Here is a 13,011-nt window from a genome sequence, read left to right as displayed (position 1 = left end):
AATACTGTGACAAAAGGATTCTGACAACCCATCTCTTGACCACATATAAACCTATCTCCTTCAAAACATCATCACCAAATACCATCACATCAGGGGTTAGAACAGCAACACATGAATTTGAAGAGAATACAATTCAGTCAATAGGATTTCACCCCTGGCTCATCAAAATTCATGTCTTTCTTGGGTACAATATGTTCATTCCATCCCAATAGTCCCTGAGTCTTAACCCATTACAGCACCAACTGTAAGGTATAAAGTCAAAGTCATATCTAAATATCATCTAAATCAGATATAAGTGGGAGTCAAGGGAGCCTGGGAAAGCAGCAGATGATGGCCCAAGTACCTGGGCTCTTGTACCCATGTAGGAGACCCAGAAGAAGCTCCTGACTCCTGGCTTCTGCCTGGCCCAGCCCCAGCCATTGGGCCATTTAGGATATTAACCAGTGGATGGAAGATACCTCTTTCTCTCTCTCTCCTTCTCTCTCTCTGCTTCTTTCTCTCTGCTTCTCTCTCTCTCTCTCCTCTCTCTCTCTCTCTCTCTCTCTCTCTCAATTCTGCCTTTCAAACAAATAAAATAAATCTTCTCTTTTTTGACAGGCAGAGTGGACAGAGAGAGAGAGAGAGAGAGAGAGAGAGAGAGAGAAAGGTCTTCCTTTTCTGTTGGTTCACCCCCCAATGGCCACTGCAGCCGGCACACTGTGGCCAGTACACCGTGCTGATCCGAAGCCAGGAGCCAGGTGCTTCTCCTGGTCTCTCATGTGGGTGCAGGGCCCAAGCACTTGGGCCATTCTCCACTGCACTCCCGGGCCACAGCAGACAGCTGGACTGGAAGAGGAGCAACCAGGACAGACGCGGCGCCCCAACCGGAACTAGAACCCTGTCTGCCAGCGCCACAGGTGGAGGATTAGCCTAGTGAGCCACGGCGCCGGCCCATAAATCTTTTTTTAAAAAAGACACTTTCTTGCTTCCATCTCTACAGCCTCATCACCACTTCCCACCTTGATCTGTACTCTATACCAGGTTCACTCAGTTCTCATGATGTGCAATAGTTCCATGCTATGAAGTCATTGTGAATAACGAATTAGCAAATTCTGCACGATGGCTCCTGGGGGAAACCAGGATTAGGAGGAGCCTCTGGTCACAACAGTGTCATTCATTGATCAATACATAACTTGTTACGTGCATTTTTCTGTTTTAAAGCTACTCATTAAATTTGTGGTTTTGATCAGTTAACATTGAACTCACAGTCAATAGCACGATAATTCAAGTCTCGACGAAGCTGATCTAACACTTGTATTTTTTCTGTAAGATGCGTCCCAACATTCTAGTTCAGGGGAATATTAGACAAAAATGCAGCACCGTGTTTGGGATGAAATACCCAACAAAAAGCATTGAACATGGAAAATGTGGCACTGCATAGACCATGAGGAAGACACGCACTTACAGTATGAGAGCTGAAAATAGACGACAGAGCGCCACCTCATTCCCCGCAGCGGGGAATGTGGACACTGGTGCTCAAAGTTTTTGCTGCTCTGCAGATGAATGAAAATGACTGTGAAAGTGCTTTAGGGGCCGGCACTGTGGTGTAGCTGGTAAGGCTGCTGCCTGCAGTGCTCGCATCCCATATGGGTGCTGGTTCTAGTCCTGGCTGCTCCACTTCCGATCCAGCTCTCTGCTGTGGCCTGGGAAAGCAGTAGAAGATGGCCCAAGTCCTTGGGCCCCTGCACCCATGTGGGAGATCTGGAAGAAGCTCCTGGCTCCTGGCTCCTGGCTCCTGGCTCCTGGCTCCTGGCTCCTGGCTTTGGATTGGCACAGCTCTAACTGTTGCAGCCATTTGGGGAGTGAACCAGTGGATGGAAGACCATTCTCTCTCTCTCTCGCTGCCTCTGCCTCTCTGTAACTCTACCTTTCAAATAAATAAATCAATCTTAAAAAAAAAAACAAAAAACAAAAAACAAAAAACAAAAACAAGAAAGGAAGAAAGCACTTTAAGTACTGATTTGGGGTTACAAATAAATTTTAGCAAATGGGTGAATTTGCAAATACCAAATATACTAATGAGAAACAGCTGCACTTGAGGGCTTCTCACTCCCTAGTTAATAGCTCTCTGCCAGTATGTCTATCTGCACCCACACAGGAATGAAAACACCTGACAGGATGGAGCTGCATTCTGTAGCTCCATGGGTAGCAGGCAGCCGTTAAATACCTGTCGAAATCGGGGTGAGTAATTAGCCTAGTTGTTAAGATCCCCATGTTCCGCTCTGGCTCCTGATTCCAACTTCCCACCAATGCAGATCCTGGGAGGCAGCAGTGGGGGCTCAGCTTAGATTCCTGCCACCCACGTGCAAGATCTGGATTGACTTCCTAGCTCCCAACTTCAGGCTGGGCCAGGGTCATTGTGGGCATTTAGGGAGTGAATCATCAGATTTCTCTTTCTATCTCTGCCTCTCTGCATCTCAAACAAATAAATATTTTTTAAAAAAATTAAATATAAATTTGAACTGAGGCAAATCTCATGTTATACTCTCATGGTATGCCAATGAAGATCTGATCCAGGTAGAACAGGGAGTCATAGTGGACACCCCACTGGGAATACACAGCTAAGCTAAGCTCTTAAACAGAATTTGGAGCCCTCATATCAGACCTAATGAGTGGAGGGAGCGAGAACCTCTTCTAACCACCTTATTTCTCAGTGCTCAGGACACAGAGTGGGGAAAAGGAGCTGACGGCTTACCTGGGGCGCTATGGCAGAGTTAGAGCTTCCTGCAGAGATGACTAGCCCATCCAGTTGTCTCTGAGGTTTAAAATTCTGTTGTTGCAACTTTATTTCTTTAGATTAAGCATTTTCAGACAATGGTATAGAAGAGCCGAGCTGAAGGTCTTAGATGCGCAGGCACTTTGCCTGTGTTTCCCTCTCGAATACATGTACCGGTCTATAAAGGATCAAAGAAAGGTAAAGAAATGAGAGTTGTTTTAATACAGTCTCCTTTTGCCCAAATCCTTCTTCAAATATCACCTTTAGAGATAGCTGAGAGAGAGGAAGGAAGGGAACATGCAGAAAGGCAATATTTGTAGCCAGATTTGTTTGATCACAAAGATCTGGTTATTTCTGTGACCCCCAAGCCACTTTTGAAAACACAAATATCAGGGCAGTGTTGTGGTACAGTAGGTTAAGCCACTGTCTGAGATGCTGGCATCATATATGAGCACAGGTTCTAGTCTTGGCTGCTCTATTTCTGATCCAGCTTCCTGCTAATGCACCTGGGAAGGCAATGGATGATGGCCTGAGTCCTTGGGCTCCTGCCACCCATGTGGGAACCCCAGATGGAGTTCCAAGCCCCTCGCTTTGGTCTAGCCCAGCCCTAGCCATTGAGGCCATTTGGGGAATGAACCATGGGATGGAAGACCTGTCTTTGTCTCTTTCTGTAACTCTGTTTTTCAAATAAATAAATAAATCTTATCAAAAATAAAATGCAAATATTCCTGGTAGGGGACCATATAGTCATTTTCAGTCACAAATTATTTATTTTAGCCATTCACCAAACGTTGGTAGTGACCTTAAAACTAGCGAAGCAGTCTACTAGGGGCTAGGAGGGATAAAAGTTGAGTTAGACATGGCTCCTGGTCTCACAAAAGAACAAGCACATAAGCATTTAGGAGATAAGTAGAAATTGTGTATTATAAAAGGGACATTCAGGGGCCTGTCTCCTAGGAACAAAGGTTCTAGGAGCAAAGGACCCATTCCTGATGTGAGGGGCAATGGCTGTGGAAAGAGCAACATCAACATGGGAACAGTACAGGCAAAGGCACAGTGAGGACCATGTAGGTCAACAGCTGGTGATCCAAGGAGCTGGGTGCAAAGTGAGTAGAACACAGCAAAGCAGGGCCGGGGGGATCCTGCTGTGAAAAAACCCTCTCCACCAAGGTCAAGGTCAGACCCTTCACTCTGGTAGGCAGCAAGACAACCCCAGTGCCTGCAGAAGCGAGTGGAAAGTAGTTTCAGGCAGCAATGTGTATTAGTCATCCAGGGCTACCCTAACAGGGCCACAGATTTCAGAAGTGGAGTGTCTCGTGGCTCTGGAGGGGAGGGCGAATACCAGTGACCAAGAAGTCAGCAGGGTTGGGGTCCTGGAGACCCCACTCTGGCTCCCTTCTTCCTGTGTCTTCATCTGATCTTCTCTCTGTACATATCTGTGGCCTAGGTTCCTCTTCTAATAAGGATGCTGATCATATCATAGTACAGTCTCCCCAGATGACCACGTTTTAACTGAGTTACCTCTTTAAAGATTTTATCGGCCGGTGCCACGGCTCCTCAATAGGCTAATCCTCCGCCTGCAGTGCTGGCACCCCAGGTTCTAGTCCCAGTTGGGGCGCCGGATTCTGTCCCGGTTGCCCCTCTTCCATGCCAGCTCTCTGCTGTGGCCAGGGAGTGCAGTGGAGGATGGCCCAAGTGCTTGGGCCCTGCACCCACATGGGAGACCAGGAGAAGCACCTGGCTCTTGGCTTCGCATCAGCGCAGTGCGCCTGCCGCAGCGCACCGGCCGCAGCGACCATTGGAGGGTGAACCAACGGTAAAGGAAGACCTTCCTCTCTGTCTCCTCTCTCACTATCCACTCTGCCTGTCAAAAATAAATAGAATAAAATAAAATAAAATAAAATAAAATAAATTTTTAAAAAAGATTTTATCGTCAGGGGCGGGCATTGTGGCTAAGAAGATTGCTGTTTCCGATCCAGCTCCCTGCTAACATGCATGGGAAGCAACAGATGATGGCTCAAATACTTGAGTCTCTGTCACACACATGAGAGACCCTAAGTGGAGTTCCTAGCTCCTGATTTTGGCCTGGCCCAACCCCAGCTGTTGCAGGCATCTGAACCAGTGGATGGAAGATCTCTGTCTCATAAATAACTAAATATTTTTTTAAAGATTCTATCTTCAAATATGGCCACATTCCAAGTAGTGGGAGTTAGGATTTCAACAAGATATTTTGGGGTGCACAAGTTACCCTAATATACGTTGAGCTGGATCATGAGGTGGAGAAAGCAAGGAGGCTGGGTAGGAGGCATCCCAGTAATTGTGAGCAGGTGGTGCAGTAAGAGAGCGGCAGGCAGGAGGCTCAGCGGCCCTCAGTCTGACTGCTTTCCTCTATGCAAAGAGGAATCCAACAGCGATAGCAAGTTCCGCAATGGGTGCACAAGAGAAAAAGAATGGCAGTTTGAATTAACCTGGCAAGTGTTCCTCAACCCATACAGATATCCCCGAAGCTATCACTTCTTGCCGCCTCCCTACAGCAGGAGGGTTGCTTCTGATTGCCAACCCACGCAGGACAAAATGTCTCATTACTCCATGGGCTCAGAGCATTTATATCATGTTCTCTCATGCCTAGAAACTGAATCACATCCAGGACATTCCTAAGTGACAGCTCCTATGAACTCATTATTAATGTTCCTGGCACGGAGTCTGGGTGGGCATTTATTCCCATTACCCAAGCCTAGTGATGAATGGAGTTTTGCACAGGCTGCATAATTTCTTCATTTCTCCATAAGTCTGTGCCTTCTGCTGGCATTTTAAGGAATGTATTTTTATGGAGTTTGGCGCTATTCAGTAATTTTCCAGGAGGGCACATTGCCCAGGCCAGATGGACAAATTTTTTTTCTGGTTCCAGCTGGTGAAGTCCTCTCTGATAAGATCCTGTCCCATCCTATTTGAACAGTGAAGCACAGTTTGCTTGCGATGTGGGTGGTGAAAAAAATAACTTGAGGAGGATCCGGTTACGGTGGGTTAGGGCAGGAGGGCTACCCAGTAGCTAAAACCTCCTTAAATGGGGAAGAGAGCTGGAGCCAGGGGACTCCAAATGACACACCTGAGCCCTGCAAGAAGGCCATTTTTGTTCTAAGATGTAGCAATATCATAATAGAACTGTAATGGGGCAGGATGTCAAGAAGCCGTTCTACTGGGGTGAAGAGTTACTCAGTTACTGCATTGAGAAGACTGTATTGCTTTCTTAATTCATTTATCTTTAGAAAGAGAAGCCTGGCTCACTGAAGTACATGAAGAAGCATGAACTTTGCCTTCCTGAAGAGGCTCACTTAAACTTGCAGTTGCACTGCGTTCTGGGCCATCTGTAATTGGCTGTATTGTACAGTTACTGGCACAGAGGTTCCTTGCATGTTGAGTCTGTAGCAGGCTGGAGTGAACCCCAGTGAGGGGCATGTGTGGTTCCTGGCACATGGCAGGGTCTCTTTGAGTGACACTCTTTGGATTCTGCGTTCTCCCTTCTCACTTTTTAAAAACTAACCTTCTAAGGGGAACAGAGGCTGGATAATACTTTTCCAGAAATCTACCTTTCCACAAGAAGTGGCAGTGACATTAGCAATGAATAGAAACACTCAGCTTTTCTTTGTACCTCTTTTTTTTCCAGTTTGGACATTTCTTTAAATATATTGGATATTAATATTTTTTCTATCTGCTTCCCAGACTGTCCTTTCCTGCCCTGGGGGCTGGGCTGGCTGTGGCAAGGGGAAGGGGGTCCCCCTATGTACTTTCTCTGTTGTTGGCTCTCCTTGTCTCGCTGCAGGTGAGTTCCTGTGACGCTGCATTGTTCTATAGCTCTTCAGCGGCAAATCAGATTGCTGCTGCCTTCTCTCTCCTTCTACTTGCTCCTACTAAGAGAAAACTCTCCAGACTCAGCCATCTCCTCATTCCCATTGCAAACAATTATCATGTTTTCAAAAAACATGTAATTGTTTATTTGAAAGACACAATGACAGAGAGAGAAGGGGTGGGTAAAGAGAATGAATCTTCCGTCTGCTGGTTCACTCCCCAGGTGGCTGAAATGGTAGGATCTGGACCAGGCTGAAGCCAGAAGCCAGGAATTCCATTCACGTGGCAGGTGCCCAAGTACTTGGGTCAACTTCTGTAGCCTTCCCAGGTGCAGTAGCAGGGAGCTGGATTGGAAGCGGAGCAGCTGGGACTCAAACCTTTGCTCCAATATGGGATGTTGGCATCACAGGTGGTGACTTAATTCATTGCACCACAAATCCGGCCTCAAAGATGAATATTTTGACTTTAACCAGGAGGTAACACAACAAATTTCCAAGAAAGAAGGAACTGTTGCTCCCATTTGACAGATGAGAAAACCAAGTCATATATACTAGGTGATTTGTCCTAGCTATAGCTCTAGAAGCCAAGATTTGTAGTTTTGTTGCAAAAAGTCTATCAAAATGAAGAAGATAATTCAAACAAGGAAATTTGATCAACAGCCAGACAACCAAAACAAAGAAATGTTAGTGAAAACCATAAAATAAATAACAAATTGTCTTCCTCCAAATTGACATATTCTATTCTATGCAGAATATATAAAGAGCTCTCAAAATGTAACAATAAATAATCTGTTAGGAAATGGACAAAATATTTGAATAGGTGCATCAGTAGAGAAGACACACAGATGGCAAATAAGCACATGCAAAAATGCCTACTAACATCATCAGCCTAAACCAGTAGGGGTGCTGGGAACACCTGTCATATTCTTTTAGTGTTCTGGGTAGGATGAGGAGCAACTCTTCTTTTAAAAAAATATTAACAGGAAGAGAACAGATTTCATGTACTTCACGGGTACAATTGTAAGAAGATAACCATACTTCCCACCCTTCCTCCCTCCCTGAATCCAACTGCTTCCTTCCTTTTCCTTTTTGTTTAATTTTTGCAAAAGCATAATTTCAATCCACTTTATAATCACAGGCTTAAAGCATCCCTAAGTATAATGTTCAACAAGTAAAAAGTAGAAAGACCACAGTTCCACCAGAGTATAAACAAGGGCTAAAAACAACAATCAAAACACAAGATGTTCATTTCATGCCTATACATTTTTTGTGTATATTCTATACTAACCACATATATCAGAAAAAGAGCATGACATTCGTCTTTTGGGAACTGGCTTATTTCACTAACCATAATTTTTTCTAGTTGCATCCATTTTATTGCAATAGACAGGATTTTATTCTTTTTTAAAAAAGCTCACTAGGCTAATCCTCCGCCTTGCGGCGCCGGCACACTGGGTTCTAATCCCAGTCGGGGCGCCAGATTCTGTCCCGGTTGCCCCTCTTCCAGGCCAGCTCTCTGCTGTGGCCAGGGAGTGCAGTGGAGGATGGCCCAAGTGCTTGGGCCCTGCACCCCATGGGAGACCAGGATAAGTACCTGGCTCCTGCCATCGGATCAGCACGGTGCGCCGGCCACGGCGGCCATTGGAGGGTGAACCAATGGCAAAGGAAGACCTTTCTCTCTCTCTCTCTCACTGTCCACTCTGCCTGTCAAAAAAAAATAAAATAAAAACATTTATTTTATTTATTTGAAAAACAGAGTAACAGAGAGAAGCAGAGACAGAAAAAGAGGTCTTCCATCCACTGGTTCAATCCCCAGATGGCCACTAAAGCAGGAGCTGTGCCGATCCAAAGCCAGGAGCTTCTTTCGGGTCTCCCACATGGATGCAGGGGTCTAAGGACTTGGGCCATCTTCTGCTTTCCCAGGCCACAGCAGAAAGCTGGATTGGAAGAGGAGCAGCCGGGACTAGAACCCGTGCCCATATGGGATGCCGGTGCTTCAGGACAGGGCTTTAACCCACTTCACCACAGTGTCGGCCCCAGGATTTTATTCTCTTTATGGCTGAGTAGATTTCCATGATATATACATACCACATTTTCTTTACCCAGTCATCAGTTGATGAACATCTGAGTTGATTCCATATCTTAGCTGTTGTGAATTGAGCTGCGATAAACATGGGGGTACAAATCACTTTTCATATGCTGATTTCATTTCCTTTAGGTAAATTCCCAGGCATGACATCCTCAGGTCACACGGTAAATCTATTTTCAGATTTCTGAGTTATCTCCATACCGCCTTCTATAATGGCTATACTAGTTTACATTCCCACCAACAGTGTATTAGGGTACCTTTTTCCCCACATCCTCACCAGCATTTATTATTTTTTTAAGATTTATTTATTTATTTGAAAATCAGAGTTACACAGAGAGGAGAGGGGGAGAGAGAGAGAGAGAGAGAGAGGTCTTCCATCTGATGGTTCACTCCCTAATTGGTCGCAAAAGCCAGGGCTATGCCTATCCAAAGCCAGGAGCCAGGAGCTTCTTTCAGGTCTCCCGTGTAGGTGCAGAGGCCCAAGGACTTGGACCATCTTCTACTGCTTTCCCAGGCCATAGCAGAGAGCTGGATCAGAAAAGGAGCAGCCAAGTCTCGAACCAGCCCCAAATGGGATGCCGGCTCTTCAGGCCAGGGTGTTAACCCACTGCACTACAGCGCCAGCCCCAAGCATTTATTATTTTTTGATTTTTGGAGAGGAGCAGCTCTTTCATGTTGCTGATCAGAATTCACAAAGATACAGCTACTGGGAAGAGTGATTTGGCACTTCTCACAGTGCTTGCAAGTATGTACCGTATAATCCAGCAACTCCACTCCCGGGTATGCAATCCAGACAAGAAGCAAGTCCACACAGAAAACAGCACATGAGTGCTTGCAACAACCTTCTTCATAATCCTCAGCACTGGGCAAACCTCAATGCCCAGTGACTGATACGTGGATAGACTATGGTAAATCTGTAAAATGGAATTTCACTCAATATAACTAAAGTATTGATGAAAACAGCAAAATAGATGATTTCGTGTGCATTATGGTAAGGGAAAGGAGTCAAATTCTAAAGATGACATATTTTACAATCTAATTAAACTCACTTTACATTCCGTTTAGTTTTCTTTTCTGGGAAAGGCAAAAGCAAAATACTGGAGAACAGATCAGTCATGGCCAGGAGTGAGGGCAGAAGTGGGGGTGGATGACCATGAAGAGAAAGGGGGTGTTTTGAGAGTGATGCAAAATTTCCATATCTTGATACATTGATGACTACCCAAGATGTTTGTCAACATTAATAGGAGCATACACCAAAAGGTGAATTTAATGCATATGAATTGCACCTTAATAAGTATGTTTAAATGTTGAACGTAAAAGGAGAAATCTGTGGCAAATACTCCATTTTACATTCATTGATTCTCCATCAAACCCTTCCTGGGGAGAGATTCTATATGCCAAACCTTGCCCAATAGGTAGAAATTTAGAGATAAATAATGTCATCTCTATTCCCAGTGTGGTGGGAGGTGTAAGATGAGCTCAACATTTTTATGATGGTATTTTCTTGGCTGTGACTGCAAGCGCTCAGAGAAGTGTTAAGGTTGTGCAGGAAGAGGGATAGCAGAGCTCCCGCTACAGATTTAGAGGAGCTGAAGCCCGAAGAAGAATTTGATGTTGAGGGCGGAGGCATTTCAGTCTAAGAAACAGTGGGAACAAATACAGGAGGGCAGCAAAGAACTGAAGGGAGTGGACCCTCTCCTCCTCGCTCAGCAGCTGCTGTGGGAGATCAAACAGCCAGCCAGAGCTTTTCTGACCAGCACTGACCCCCTGGAAGAACAGAAGGCTGATGCCTTGACCTGGATCTCACAGCAGACAGGCAGAAAATACTTACTAAATTCTGCCTTGCAGTCAGATGCCAACGATGAGCACAGAAAGCATAGTAGAAATGATGAAAATAGAAGAACGTTTTTAGGTAAACACTAGTGACAATTGTTGAAGCCAAGTATCTTTTTTAAAAGATTAATTGATTGACTGATTGATAGGAAGAGTTACAGACAGAGAGAAGGAGAGACAGAGAGAAAGGTCTTCCATCCGCTGGTTCATTCCCCAGATGGCCGCTATGGCCAGAGCTGTGCCGATCCGAAGCCAGGAGACAGGGGCCTCCTCCAGGTCTCCCACGTGGGTGCAGAGGCCCAAGGACTTGGGTCATCTTCTACTGATTTCCCAGGCCACAGCAGAGAGCAAGCAGGGTGTGATACGTCCCCTTTACCCCTCCTTGTGAATCCTCACTTGTCCGAGGCTGATTCTGAGACAACAGCTTCTCCGTGACTCCTGCACTGGGGAGCACGGCCTCAAGGAAGTAGAAGTGGGGGGAAAGGAGCAGGGCAGAGAAGGCAACAGAGCAAATCTGAGACAGGAGGGCACTGTGAAGGTGGCTGCTGCTCCATATTAAGAGGAACTAATGGAGGGGGCAGCACTGTGGCGTAGTGGGTAAAGCCACCACCTGCAGTGCAGGCATCCCCTATGGGCACCAGTTTGAGTCCCAGCTGCTCCACTTCTGATCCAGTTCTCTGCTACGGCCTGAGAAAGCAGTAGAAGATGGCCCAAGTCCTTGGGCTCCTGCACCCACATGGGAGATCTGGAAGAAGCTCCTGGCTTTGGATCAACCCAGCTCTAGCTCTTGCAGCCATGTAGGGAGTGAATCAGCAGATGGAAGACCTCTCTCTCTCTGTCTCTCCCTTTCTCTGTCTGTAACTCTGACTTTCAAATAAATAAATAAATCTTTTTTTAAAAAAGTATTAAAAGCATTATTTTTAAAAAAGAATAACAGAACCTTTTCATGGGACCATCTTAGGAGGCCTTTGGTAGGAAAAGAATTTATCCACTAGCTTTTTCATCTCCCACTGATCAAAGGTCTACCCCAAGTGGCATTTCATCTCCTGCACCTTGCCATGTCCCTGCATGAAGCCAGGGAAGGACTGCAGTATGTCAATCCTAGGCAAAGCTAGAGAAAACAGCCTTATATTGAAGACAAGAGGCTCAATGTCTAGAATTTCCTTCTGGTCATGACGGTAACAAGAACCTCCATAACACTGGTCTCCAAACTTAAAGTCAGGGGCAGACAAGTGGCCAAGAGTCCTGGCAACAGGCAAGCCTAAGCTAATCTGACGTGGACTTTAAAATCTAAGGTTTCAAATATACTGAATTATATTGTCCACTTAAATATTCCAGGAATTGGAGAAACAGAACCAACCTCAGAGGTTACTAACATTCTAGCTTTCTTTTATTGGCACATGTCCTAAATTGGGTTAAACAGTGGTTGGTATAAAACTTGAGATGTAAGTACCAGAAGGGTACTTAACAAATCAAGCACTTTGTAAGAACAGAATCTTTATGCTATGAACAATTGCCCTTTTAACTGTTCTGTTTTGATTTGTTATATTTTCTAGGGAGAAAACATTCTTGTACAGTCTTTATCTTTAAGGCTCATGTTGATTCAGTTTGCTATTAGAGTCTGTGGCATTAGGAATTCTTAGCATTTGCTACTGAAATGTGAAGGCTATTTATTACACAATGCATCAGACTCACATATTCAGCTAATTGAGACAACAGGCAGCACCTTATATATCTTGTAATACTCCATGGTATCCATAGAGGCAAACAAATTCTCAATCAGTATTTGTTGGTTGGGAAATAGCCTGCATTGCAGGCATAAGGTGAATGCTTTTTTTATAAGAGAGTTATTCATTTATTTAAAAGGTAGAGTGACAGAGATAGAGAGCAGGAGAGACAAAGAGAAAAGGAGATATTTCAGCCTCTGTTCAGTCCCCAGTGGCTGCAGGGGCTGGGCCAGGCTAAAGTCAGGAGCCTGGAACTCCATCTAGGTCTCTCATGTGGGTGGCAGGAGCCCAAGTACTTGGGCCATCTTCTGGTGCTTTCCCAGGTACCTAGTATGGAGACGGATCAGAAGCAGAGCAGCTGGGATATTAACCAGGACTCTGATATAGGATGCTTTGTTGCAGGGGGTGGCTAACTTGCTGCAGCACAACACTGGCCCCATAAGGTAAATGTTAAATAATAAATGGTGAGGCATCTATGCAATGGAATTGTTCGCATGGTTGTAAAAGACAATGGGATATTTCCTCCAATGCAGACAAAAAGAAACAGAAGACAGTTATTTTAGGTGAATTAAATAAATTGCAGAATAGTACCTATAGAATAATCCTATTTTAATTACCAATGCATACACATATGTATGTGAATAAGCCTGTTTAGCAGTCTAAAAGGTAAGATCACACACTAACCTGTTAAATGTACTACTTCTAAAGATGAATTTGGCAGAAGGGGAAGGAATTTACTCTTCTTACATGTATGGTTTGTGT

This window comes from Oryctolagus cuniculus, chromosome 11, assembly GCF_051225735.1.
Source record: "Oryctolagus cuniculus isolate XC-2025 breed Fujian yellow rabbit chromosome 11, ASM5122573v1, whole genome shotgun sequence".
Lineage (NCBI taxonomy): Eukaryota > Metazoa > Chordata > Mammalia > Lagomorpha > Leporidae > Oryctolagus > Oryctolagus cuniculus.
The sequence above is the reverse complement of the archived record's forward strand: the minus strand, read 5'-3'. Positions refer to the sequence as shown.